General features: G+C 39.8%; 1 protein-coding gene across 1 annotated transcript in view; it reads right to left on the bottom strand.

Moving 5' to 3' along the window:
• MEGF10 (multiple EGF like domains 10) overlaps positions 1–13,756 on the bottom strand; it is a 332,427-nt gene that overhangs the window by 311,926 nt on the left and 6,745 nt on the right. Inside the window, exons 3-4 of the mRNA XM_039848592.1 lie at positions 13,363–13,453; positions 11,731–12,988 (exon numbers count right to left, since the gene is read on the bottom strand). The gene's annotated coding sequence lies outside the window, so the exon portion shown is untranslated. The remainder of the gene's footprint in view (positions 1–11,730; positions 12,989–13,362; positions 13,454–13,756) is intronic.

Here is a 13,756-nt window from a genome sequence, read left to right as displayed (position 1 = left end):
TGGAACTCATGAACATGATTAAATATCACTGCCATGATTACGTTATATTGTATGGTAGAAGAAAGGCTATCCTGGTTGGGCCTGATCTAATCACGTGAGCCCTTTTAAAAAAGAGAGTTCTCTGTGGCTGATTATAGACGAAGAAATCAAAGAGACGTGTTCCAGTTAGCCTGGAAGAAAGTAAGCATCAATACTGTGAACTACGTAATAGGGCCACATGACAAGAGACTGTGGGCAGCCTCTAGGAGCTGAGAGTAGTTCCTGGCCAATAGCTATAAGGAAAACAGGGACATCAGTCCTATAGCCTCAAGGAAATTAATCTGTCAACAATTGGTGAGCCTAGAAGAGATACCTGAGCCCCAGATGAGAACCCCTGGCTAACACCTTGATTTCAGCTCACCAAGACACTGATCAGAGAATATACCCATACCATGCCTAGACCTGTGAAATAATAAATTTGTTTCAAGCTGCTAAATTTGTGATACTTTGCTACAGCAATAGAAGTCCCTACAACACTGATGCACATTTGTAGGTGGTGAGAGTTCAAAAAATGAATAAGGCACAGTCCTTGTCTGAGAGACACTCGGTGTCTCTTGGGAGCAGGGAGAGGCAAGTTAATAAAGCACTACAACATAGTGCCATGAGAGCTGGAACTGAGACATGTAAAAAACATAGCAGCCAGATGGGGAAAGTGGTGGGAAGGCTTCACAGAAAATTAGACTTAAACTAGGTTGATGGTTGGATAAAAGCAATAGGAGTGGAGTTCAGAGTGAGGCGGTCATCCCATCCCGAAGGACTAGCATGTGAAAAAGAAGAGTGTGGAGGGGCATGGCATATTTAGAAAATGGCAGGTGGTTTTGTATGTCTGTAGTGAAGGGGAAGGGAGTGAATGAGATGAGCCTGACAAGATCGATCGGGGTCCACATCATGAAGACCTCAAGCAATGTGATTTTTTTTTCCCCTGCAGTGGTGTCCTCCCTTGCTTCCTGCCCCTAGCCAGAGTCATCCCTCTGGCTCCTGATTCTTTAAGTGTATCTGGCCTCTATTCCAGCCCCACTCAGTCCTTCTAGTCCTCAAGCATGCTCAGCTCAGCAGTCCCCTCTACTAGACCTTCATGTCTTCAATTCAACTGGGGAGAGAGGATCATAGACAAGATGGCTCATTTGTGTGTCTGGTACCCTGTGTGCCCTGGCACCGTGCTCCAGGCAGCATGAGGGCTGTGTGGCCCAAGTCTTAGGGTTGCTGGTCCTTCTCTTGGATCACCAGCTGGAAAAGTTCCAAGAGTTCCAGGGTCTGCTGAGCTAAGGGAGAGAATCTATTGGTTCCCCTCAGAAAGCAGGACTGGCCAGAGACCTTGGACATTTGTTCTTTTGGAGCACTTCTTGCCTGAGTATAACCACTGTATGTAGGCAGTGTGGGGACTTCATCCAAACAACAAACTTCCGACTTAAGAATTTCAAACAAGTAAACAGGAACTCATTATACATACAGGGAGTTAAAGTGTTGGCTGAGGCAAGAAACAATAGGTGCTACATCCCAAAGGAAATACTAGATTACATAAGGGTTGTTGGAGACCAGAGAGAGGATATTTGGAGGATCTTTTCTAAAGAAAATTGTGTTCTCACTTCCCACCAAAGTAAAAGGTTGGGGTCACCCAATATGTCAAGAGAAAAGGGACATAAGTGGGACTCATCAGACAGCCTGGGTAGGAAGAACACAGCTCCCTCCTGGGAAATCATGTGTAAGATGAACTAGCAAGCCACCCTGGTGCAGAGGGAAGGGGAGCTGCTGTTGCTCTGAGTTTGTCCAGGGGAAGAATGTGTGTGTGTGTGTGCGTATGTTTCTTTATGGATTAGATCTGGGTCAGTCATGAGCAAGGGCTGGCTAGAGGAAGCCTAAGGTACAGGCAGACCTTAGAAGAGGGGAAGCAGAGGGAGAACACTAGGTTCCTAGTGGCTAAGGAAGTAAGTGGCTGTTCAGATGGAGAGCAGATTTGCCTGAATCTGGGGAACTGCAGGTGAGACATCACCAGCTGTGAGTGCAATCTCCCAAGATCCCATAAAAGCCTCTATGAAATGTGGTCTGCTTTAAACGTTTACCAGACCCAGAAAGTTGGAAGGCATCTTACAACTTCACCAGACAACACTCATGCCCCTCCCCACGTCTCCTACCTTCCCCCATCCCAACCCTAGAAGGATCAGAAACTGCCAGGAGCAAGGAGAGAAAGACCTTCTCCTACAGCTTCTCACCTACACATGGTTTCTCACTACGGTAAGGGTAAGACTTAATTTTAAATCAAGTTCTAAGTTTTGCTTATGGCATAGGAATAGGCACAATAACACAATGTGAAATGACCATGGGACTTTCTGATAGAGTCCTGACACTATCTGATTTTAATTTTATCCTAAAGAGAGTAAGAAATTCCCCCATCGAATATATCTGTAGTGGGGGACATAAATAAAGATGCTTTCTGATTGTATTCCACATTCAGAGTATTAATTACATTGTGCCTAACATTGTTTCTTACCTATAAATCTTCAACAAATTTATTTATTCTTATTTGAGAGAGTAATGTGGTCATGTGACTAAGAATCCTGGAGACCTTCAGCAATCTCTCTGGTCCCAATAGGTGGCAAATCGAAAGGCAGCTCTCTAGAAACATAATATCTAACAGGTGGTTTGATTACCCCCACTATTGATAAACATCAATGTTATGTCACTTATTATAGTCATTTTTATGTATTTGTAGTAATGATTACTTTTTCTTTCTGGCATTATGTTTGCAGAGATCAGTTTGTTTTTATATAAAGACAGGTTCTGATACCAGGTCATCATAATATTCTCCCACTTCCAAGGAAATAGTGATATAACCTTTCCTTTCCTTTATTTCCTTAGCTGATGCTTTAAAAAAGAGTGAAATAAACGTTGAGTTTGGGACTGCATATTGATGCTTTTAGTTACAGTGCTGCTTTCTTCCAGATGTCTCATCATAACATTATAAGGGCTTGCTAGAACACACCACTCTTTGGCCAGTTTATTGCAGGAAGCAGGGGTTCACTCAGATTAGGGTTGTTTTGTTTGTTTGTGTGTTTGTTTGTTTATAATAATGCAGTCACTCGTGGAAATCTGACAACAGGAATCACCACAGTAGGGCCAGACCTCAGGAAATCCTCCTAAGGAACCCAGAAACTGAGGCAGCATCCTTCTCACAGTGCTTCAGCTTCTTTCTTTCCCACTTCTCTCCTGGATCACCAGCTCCCCTGCTTACTCACAGTATCTGCTTTCTTATAACTACAACTTGCTCATGCCCATCATTCCTACTGACCCTTCTATTCAGCAAATAGTGGTCTGAGTCCCAGCTTTTCTATTCTGAAATCTCAAAAGGCAACTTTTACTCAGCTTATATTTTTATAGCCAGCCACCCAAGGCATATGTTAGCTGATCAAGCCTATAGAAAGAGCCACCCTTGGGTCAGGTATTCATCCCTGGCCCATTTGGGGACCAAGACCATGTGGTATGTACATCATAGTCACTGCCCACTCAGCAGAGACTGAAAGCATGGCTCGCAATCTTCAGTAGCCCTGGTACACACCTGAAAAGTTTAAGAGCATGTCATTCTACCATATTCAAAAGTCGAGAAGAATGGTTTGAGTGTAATGAGGACTTGAACCAGGGCAGTGGGAGTTAGAAAGAAATATCAGAAGATATTTGAGAGTAAGGATGACAAGAATTCATGACTGACTGGAGGCGGGGTTAGGGGGAGTGAGCAGAGAGAAAACATGGAGTCTGGGATGATGCCCAGTCTTCATGTTGTGGCTTTTGGGTAAATCCTTGTCCTTACATTTTCCCTCACAAAGAGAGTATGAGAGGAATGGGAGGTTGGTTTTTGATTGTGCTTTGTAGATGGGAAATATGGGACATGGGGGATTTGCCAGGTTGTTGGACATCCAGGTAAAAGATTAACATTGGAAGTTCAAAACAGAGGTCTGGATTTGAGAGCCCCCAGAATATGGTTGGAACTTCACCCATCTGGCATATGTGGAGAGAAGCAGACTAGAACTAAGCCCTGGGAAATACCAGTCTTGATCATATGGGCAGAGAAGGGCTAGTGAAGGAAACGGGAATGAGAGGTGATAGAACCAGAGTGGGAAAAGTTCATCCAATTTGTATTATTTGATGCCTTTCCTTTTTCACTAGTGCCATGTATTATTCTAAGTACTGGGGATAGAGCAGCAAACAAAATAGCCAAAGTTCTTGTGTTCTAGGAAATGAGACAGAGAATAAAAATATCACGACAATGGAAAATAACCCATATCTTGAAGTCAGAGGAAGAGTTTTTCCCAGAGTAAATGACAGTATCAAATGTCAGAAGAGCTAGGATGAGGACTGACAAGAAGACATTGGATTTGAAAATTAGGAAATTAATGCTGTGGTAGGGTGAATAATGGCCGCCAAAGATATCCAGTCCTAATCCCTAGAATCTGAGAGTGTTACTTTACATGCAAAAGCGAATTGGCAGATGCAGTTAAGAATCTCGAGATGGCACATTTATTGTGAATTATCCACGTGAGTCCTAAATGTAACCACAAGTGTCCTTATAAGAGAGAGATTTGACTACAGAAGAGAAAGCAAATGTAACAATGGGAGCAAGAGGTTGAAGTGATACATGAAAGAGGTCATGAGCCAAGAAACACAAGGGACCTTCAGAAGCTAAAAAAGACAAAGAAACAGATTCTTCTCGAGAGCTTTCATAAGGAAGAAGCTCTGCTGGCATCTTGAATTTAGCCCATTAAAACTGATTTTAGATTTCTGGCCTACAAACCTCAAGTTTATAAGACAATGAACTTGTGTTGTTTTAAGCCACTAAGTTTGTGGTAATTTGTTACAGCAGCAATAGGAAACTAATACAAATGGTAACGTTCTTATTGAAAAAACTTTGGGTGGGGAGAAGGAGAGGAAGATGTAGAATCAAAGAAAACTGCATTTAGATGATGAGTGAGAAGTTCAGATGAGATAGCAAAGTATCCAACTTTCAAGAAGTTTTCAAACATCTCATTTGATACTCTAAGAAAAAGTATCGGGGAAGAGCTGAAGACTTAATTAATCAATACCCTCAAATGCAAGTAGTGTTAGGAAAGTACCATAACTTTCAGCCTATCTTAGAAGAGCTAAGCAACTGGGCAGGAGAATTCAGAAGCTTCCAGAGCAACTCTGGCACTGGAGCCAGAGGGTAAACCATGCCAACCCATCCTAGTCCAGACACACACCAGATCCAAAGCTCTTGCTCAACACAGAGACCATAATACTTTGATGCTGTGACCCGGAATCCTACACCTGGCACAGATCTTACATCTCTCCACTGAAAGAAATCTATGCTGACTGTTGAGGCAGAGCCAACAGAGAATGGCCTCATCTGGCCAGTCTTTAATTTAGACACTGATATTTTGCATTTTACCTCCCCTCTCAGGTTCAAAAAGGATGACTGCCAAAGCTAAAGACTTCTGAATTCTAAAGCCTAGAAGGGCATAAAGCTTTGGAAAAGGAGGGAAATATTAAAAGCATACAAAAGATGGAGAACAGCTCATCGTAGCAGTGCCAGATGATAGATTAAACACAATAAGAATCCAGCTATAGGCCCACACGGAGTGACAAAGGCATCCCTTCCTCATGCCAGAATGTTATATTTTAACCATTCCTGATAGAAACAAGGAAGGCTTAATATTAACTGGAACTTTTCTTAATGATTTGGAAACACTAAGAAGTAGAGAGGGTACAGGTTAAAGGCAAGTTCAGCCTATGACCTCACTGCACTACTCACAATGCACCGATGTGACCCAACTCCCTTGAGAAACCCTGATGGCCTTACTGTAGCCTTACTGTAGCACTTCACTGGACAAAAAACCCCAGCAATGGTCCTCAGTCCTCCTGATGATGTCAACCCATGCCCTGGCCATTAAGGCAGAAGAGGGGGAAACAAACTGTAGACAACAATTCCCTCAAAATTGGGTTAAAATGTACAATTGCATGAGGGGACTAGATCGAATATCAGCTGAGAAACTCCCTTATTCAGGACAACTTACTCCCTGAGCAGGTAAGAAGGTGTTGTATGTTCTTTCTTAGGAGTTTAATGCTAAGAAGAGAAAAAGGGCATCTATTCACAATCTGGGCAATAAAATAAAAAGGCATTAGGAGCTGGAAAAGAACTGTCAGTGGAACTAAGTTTTAGGATTTAACTCCACCTGTCCCTACATATTCTTTGTAAAGTTATCCTCAAATAAGGCCAACATTCACTCTTTTAAGGTTGGAGGAGATTAAGACATTCAAAAACCACAGGTTGTGGGATTTATTCCCATGGTGAATGCTCACTTCTAGTATCAGCCTTTGGTTCTGCATGATGGCTCTTGTCTTGAAAACTAGCAAGATTCCTGAATTTGGAAAGAATCCTGCTCTGTGAAACACTTTCAAGTTAGAGTTTTTAGCAGTGTGACATTTCTCTACACCAGTAATAGAGGAAAGATTGACAGGGCGAAGATACCACTGAGTTCTCACCTAACGGTAAAAAGCAACCTCCCAGCTGGCAGACGCAGGCCAACACATTCAGGCCTTTGAGTTTTAAAAGCTGCTTCTTTTTTTTTTTTTTTTTAAATTTCTTTACCTTACCTAATAACTTTAATAGATAACATGATTTAGATATTTCAATTTGCTCTATTAATTTAAAGTGGTGTTTTCCATTTGTATATGTGTGACTAAAAGAAAAATACAATATTGCATTTTGTGATATGTTTTATAACCTGTACACAAAGTGGGGCCAACGGATGTCTTCAAGAGAAATAAAAGACACTGCTGTCATTCTAAGTAAATTCACCAGGAGGAAGGAAGAGTGGAACAGATGATTACAAATGCTTAGGGAGAAGCATCACTTTGCCAATCGTGCAGAGCCTACAATTATGTGCAATTCCCTACTTATACGTTTTGGCTATGCTGAACATTGAAAAAAATCTAAATGATGGTGAGGAGAAAAGAGAAAGGGAGAGATTTAAGCATTCAATGGAAGGCGTTCATTTAAATGGAGACGTTGCCTCACCATAGAGGGCAGTTAAAAGTTTGATAGTCCCCCTGGCAACCTATTGTCAAATCATTTTTTTTAAAAACCATGGATTTGGGATCCTTATAAATCTTCTTTATTATTTTGAAGCCAAGAATGGTTCCTCCTGCTCACAAAACATGATCATTTTTCACTGATATTTTTTAATGCCCTGACTGATTTTGAATATCTGAAAAAGATAAATCTTCAACTCTTAGAAATAAATCTTCTGTTTCCTCCTTGCCAAATCCATAATAGATCCTTTTCTACCACTGACAGCAACATCAGATATGTAGAGGTCCCTTGCTTGGTTAGAAGTGTGCTCTGATTTTCAGCAAGAATGTGAATGTAGTTAAAGACCCATACTAAGACATGTTCACCAGATGTTAGAAATTCTTTTCAGTTCTATTCTAGAGGTGTTCCCTGAAGTCTCAATTTGACTGTGGGGCTCATTCAGAGCTGACATCCTCCGAATTGGGTGTCCCAGGGAGGGGAGAGAAGAGGCCTTCAAGACCTGGGCTGCAGCAGGTGAAGTGAAGATGCGAAACTAAATGGGGCCTTGGCCTTGGCCTCTTCAGAGCCTTAGGGTCTTTTCCACCCCTCACGCTGGAGGTTAGTTTACCCCAAATTATTGCTTTGGGGAGAGTAAGGCAAATCTGAAGATGAGCAAACCACAGAATCACTCAGAAGCATCAGAAAATAAAGTCTGAGATTCTACAATAGCATGAGTTTTTATCTCTTGTTCTGCCTCATCATTTATAACTAAAATGTGGAAGAGAAGGTAATTAAACTACCTAGAGTTATATAGGATTTTCTATTCCCTCCAACTTTTATTTTTAAATATATATATTTTATATTTTATTCTTTCAGCAATCTCATGATATAAATAGGGCCAGTATTATTATCCTGCAAATAGTGAGGCTCAGAAAGGAGAAATGACCTCCATGAGGTCATGCAGTGAGTCAAATACACCCCAAGGAATAATACCCAGTTCTGCTCTTGTTTAATCCAGAATATGTATGTACCCTACTGGCTTTTAGCATCCCTTTCCTCCTTCTCTCTTTGGTGGCTCTCTTTGGAACATGATCCCTTACCACCTGTGGCATGAAGATGGATGCATGTTCAGAGTTGCAGGACTATTGTTTAAAGGTCCCCCAAGGGGCCTGTTTCCATTGCTTACCTGCAAAGACAATGTTTGAACCTGTGATGGAAATCCCTTAGAGGCATCCACTGGGATTCTTCCCACTGAAGACTGCTGTAATTAGCTGTTAACAACTGTGATTGAACACGGTTTGTTGTAGTCATTGTTCACTGACAGGAGCAGATAAGAGCCACATCTCAGCAAGTGGTGTTCTAAATGGTGTTCCCTGCTTGGTTAAACTCATATAAGGCACCTGTCAAGGACGCTGTTCCCAAACTGCTAGCAGCAGGCGGTGTTGTTGCAACACCTTTGAAAGCCCACAAAAAAGGCCATAACAAATCTCCAGGAAGTGTACTGCCATGCACTGAGAGAAACTGTTTCTATTTTAACCATGCCCAAGATCTGACTGCCCCTCATTCTTATGGGAGACATAGGTGTGGCCTTGCATAATTTAGAGAAAAGGCAGTCTTGGTCTTCCTGATCTTTAAGACTTCTAAGGTTTCAGATCTTCCCCACAAGAACACTTGTAAGTGAAAGTTACAATGTGTAGTACAGTCACTCTACACTTTTCAGACACTGTGCTCTTACTAGAAGCAAAACAAAACGCTGCTTATGAGCACCTGCTGATGAGACAGAGACAAGAGGCAGCGTGGGTGTGGGATGGGAGGTATTGCCCAGGCAGTAAATCCAAGCTGCTCATACCAAAGGAAGTGTTTCTAGGGAACTTATCTGAGCAAGAGGTAGACACTTAGTCATTCGAACAGGCCATTGGAGATGACTGCTTCATCTCCAGTAAGGAAAGGTCTGATGCCAAAGAGCTCACAAAATGGTGGGATAGCATTTCTCTTTTCAATGTACCCTTTATTCACAATATACATTCCTGTGCTAAATGTTAAGAGTCTCTGTAATCAAATCCTTGTTGACAAGGTATTAAACAGCTATAATTTGGCTGGTTGGTGTTATTTCAACAATAGTTTTGGCTGGTTGGTGGTATTTCAACAAGTTTTTTTGCATTATGATTCTCAATAACAACGACGACAACGATAACAACAAAAATTCAAGCCTTTCTGTGGTCTAAAATATTCTGCTGTATATATCTCATGCCTTATCACCTCTAACACTGCTGTTTTATAATTCTACCTCATTGTTTTCTCAATCTGTCTCCTTGTTTCAGTGCTCACTGCTGATGTCACAGTTGAGGACTTCATCATCTCTTGCCCACACACTGCAAAAGCCTAGCATCCTAAATGGTCTCCCCTACTCACTGTCCTCCCACCCCATCTCCCATCTACCTCATCATCATTTTCAATTATCGTTCCAAATCACAGGCCTGATTGACCACTCACAAATCCATCATTGCTCTCGATTGCCTATAAAAATGAAAACCAAACTAAAGAACTTAGCACAGCAGTAAAAGTCCTATATCTAGCCCCCATCTACTGTACCTTTCATGTATCCTAAACTCCATCTATTCCAGATAATTTGCCCTTACATGGAAGCACCAACACTTTGACAGTATCTTTAAGCATGCCTTCCCTCTTTACGAAACCCTTTTTGAATTAGCTCAAATGCCATTTCCTCCAGGAAATTTTCCACCATTTTCTTCCAGTCCAAATTAATTAATCACTCTTTCCTCCAGGTTTATCTAGCACCATATGTTATATATACATATACATGTATATATACATGTACTTTATTAAGATATAATTCACATACCATACAATCCACCCATTTAAAGTGTAAAATTTAATGGTTCTTTAGACTAATCACAGAGTTGTGCAACCATCAATTTTAGAATATTTTAATCATCCCAAAAAGAAACCCTGTACCCATGAATAGTCCCTCCTCATCTCCCTCACCCTACCTACCAGCCCTAGGCAGCTACCAATCCATTTTCTTTCTCTACAGATTTGCCTATTCAAGATATTTCATATAAATGGAATCAATATTATGTGGTTCTTTGTGACTGCCTTCTTTCGCTTAGCATAGTTTTTCAAAGTTCTTCTATGTTATAGCATATATCAGTACCTGATTCCATTTTTTATTGAATAATAATAGTCCATTGTATGATTATACCACATTTTATTTATCCATTTATCAGTTGATGGACATTTGGTTTGTTTCAACTTTTTAGCAGTTATGAATAATGCCTCACATGTATTCTGATTACCACTTAATATGTATGGCTTAATATTATGTTTGTTTTATCATTTGATTATAAACACCTTGTGGATAAAGACCACTATTTTCACTCTATTTTCACTCTGTAATCATATATAATAAGTAGTCAATAAATGTTTGACAGATGGATGAATAAGCAGATATTACAGGTTCTTATTATATCAATTATCATACAAGTACTCAGAATAAAAACAGCATGGACCCAGTAAATTTACCAATAAATTATAACATTCAAACACTGATGATTCTTAAATAGACTTTAATCTCAGCACTATTTCCTGGAATTCCACACATAGATACTACAGTTGATTATTTCATGGAGGCAGCTGTTGTGCACCGGGTGGACAGAAGCCTGGAAGGCATCAGACTTTTTCTCCTAGAATGACTCCAGAGTGACTTATTGTTACACTTGGCTTGACTGAGGCTATTATTCTACTCTAGAGTGATGGTTCTCAAGCCTTGCTGAGCATGAGACTCTCCCATGGAGCTTTTTCAAGATACAAATTATCTGAGTCCTGCCTTCCAGATTATGATTATGTATCTTGGGCAAGGGCCCAGGTGCTCACATGTTCTGAAAACAGTAAAGATGCTTCTGATGCATAGCCAGGTTCAAGAATTCCTATTTCAAAAGTTGCCCTGAGGTTAAAAAGAATTAATTTTATAGAGCATGTATGAGCACTTTACTCCTGGAGAGTATTTTACTCATCTTGGGAGATTGCTCATTAATACTACCTAACATTTATTAGGCACTTTTTATTTGCAAAGAGCTTTGCAGTCATCTTTTATTAGCTAGGCTTTCATGCTGGGTGACCTTGTACAAATCAAATAATCCCTTTGTGTCTTAAATTTCCTCAAATATAAACTGTAGGAGGTAATACTGACCCACCCTCAAGGGGCATTGTGGAGACTAATGGAGGACTGTAAGGCACTCAACAAACATAAAAATGTTATATGCATGCTTATTAGACAGATATAAAGTCCTAGTCACAGACTTTTAAAATGAAACAAATACCAAAGTAAATTCTCAAACAAGCCTTCCTACAACCTTCATCATCACCTGAAAGATCCTTTCCCAGCTCCAAAATGCAGCAATTCGCCCTTTACACCAAGACTAATAAACACACCTAATCTATAGTCACAGAGGAAACAAAGCTAATGATGGCAGCAAATAAATATATAAACAGCTCTGAAATATAGTTTAAACTTATTTATCATTCACAATGCAATTAGAGAGTACGTCTATAAATACACTCTGCTGAAAAATATTCTTATAAAACATTTGTGCCTGTTCATACAAGTCTTTAAGTTAATGCTATATACTCACTGTTGATGTTAAGCCTGTAGTTGTTTTCTAGTTTGCTGATGGTTTTCACATGGCTATATTAACCTCTCCTCATTTCCTCATCGCAGCTGAAAGAATATATGGTCAAAATGAGACCTTGAGATCTATTTCAAGTCAGGGATGAGTAAAAATGGGCGAGAGAGGGGAAGTTCTTCCAACGTTGGAATCAGAGACAGGTCTTGTAAGGATGATGATCCACAACAAAAGGCTCGTTTGCACTATGTTTTTAGTTTCTTGGGAAAAGAAGTCAGACAACAGACATGTTTTTTTCTTTTTTTCCATTTTGCTTTGAAAGGACCACAAAATTTCAAGGACCAGGTCCAGTTATATATTCCAGTTCATTTACAATTGAAGGTTTCTGTGACTCTGAATGAGAATTTGTGCCCTCATGCCCCCCATAGCTGGTTTGAGCCATGAATCCTAAGCATGATCTTTCTGGGGCCACTTGACCTTGATGATGCTCTTTCCCTTTTGGGCTCCTGAAAGTTTGGGTTATATTCCCAAGGGCAGTTGTCTGCTTCTGCTTTGGTTAAGCTTAGGACCTGCTAACAAATTCTATTAAACAAATATTTATTGTATACTTATATCTGTAGACAATACTGTAGTGGTTACTGAAGAGGCTATCAAGAGTTCCTTGAGATGTTTACAGGGTTACTATAACTCAATGATCTTGGATCACTGATCAGGTCAAGACCAACATCCTCCCTACAGGGACTCCCAAGGTTTGGTCAGCCCATTTACTGGTTCCGTGGAAACTTCCTAGACTAACTTCAGCACACACCAAATTGAAATGTCATTTAACTTCTCATACATTTTTCTACCTGCAACATCTGATTAGACCTCCATCAGAATTCAGAAGCTCCTGTGAAAAGAGCCTCAATGCAGGAAGCCTCATTGGTTGGAGAAAAGTTATTGTTTTTAAATAACATTAATTCCAGCATCTCAGTAAACTTTAAGAGTCTCAGCATCTTTGTTGAAATCTTAAGAGGAGAAAGAACCACATTGGCTTCATTTCAATAATTAGGAGAAATTAATGCTAATACATGCCTTCAATGGGATTTGCTTAGGTATCCTAAACACTTTCTTCTATCAATGTGTAAATTCCTCAAAAGTATCCATTTGTGGATTTTTTTCCTCTGTAAAGAGATGCAAATGGTTATTGTAAGTTTATGATTTCCTCTGAGTCTTTCAAAGTCTTGTTTTCTCCATACTTCAAGGTAAGCATCCCTGCTTTACAGATCTAGAAACCAAGATGTTATGAATTAGTTTCATCACTTTCCTCAATGAAACACAAACCACCACGTCCCAAACCATTGCTCTCCTTGAAATCAGGTGGCATTTTAAGACAAAGTAGAAATTGGGTACAATTTTCTGAGCCAGTGCTTGTTTTACATATCTTTCACAGGGGATCTTAAGGATCTTAGATGAAATTTAATCATCCTCACATGTTAACTTTACTTTCTCCCTTTCAAATTCAAAAAAAAGGAGAAATACTCAAACATTTACTCTTAAATACATATGATTTGGTTAATAAAATAGAATCTGGGCAAAGTCAAACATGGCACTGGAGGGTTGAGAGACAAGGATAATGTTGTTTATTGAGATTTGAAATACCTAACTTTGATAGTTCCCCATTTGTCTTCATGCAGAAGATCAAAACTGGCCTGTTATTTGTGGTAGATATTCACTCTAGAGGAAGATTTCTCTAATTGATCATGGATAGACATAAAAAATAAAAAAAAATAAGTAAAAATCTCTTCCACAAAACTAGATCAATGTGAAGCACCCTATTTACCAGATGTTAAAATGTTCAGTTTTAATTTTTATGTCACTTGAGTGTCTGTCCACCTCCTTGGAGCATCTCTTTATTTCTTTGGAGGAAAATCTAAATAAAGTTATTTGTTTCCTTTCTAAATATTTTTTAAGTTAACAGTAATACTTTTTTCACTTGTATTGTAGTCCTGATGATTAAACAGTAAAAATGCTAATTAGAAATCTGTATTTGGAG

The sequence above is a fragment of the Pteropus medius genome, unplaced genomic scaffold (genome assembly GCF_902729225.1).
Source record: "Pteropus medius unplaced genomic scaffold, Ma_sr-lr_union100, whole genome shotgun sequence".
NCBI lineage: Eukaryota > Metazoa > Chordata > Mammalia > Chiroptera > Pteropodidae > Pteropus > Pteropus medius.
The sequence above is the reverse complement of the archived record's forward strand: the minus strand, read 5'-3'. Positions and strand labels throughout refer to the sequence as shown.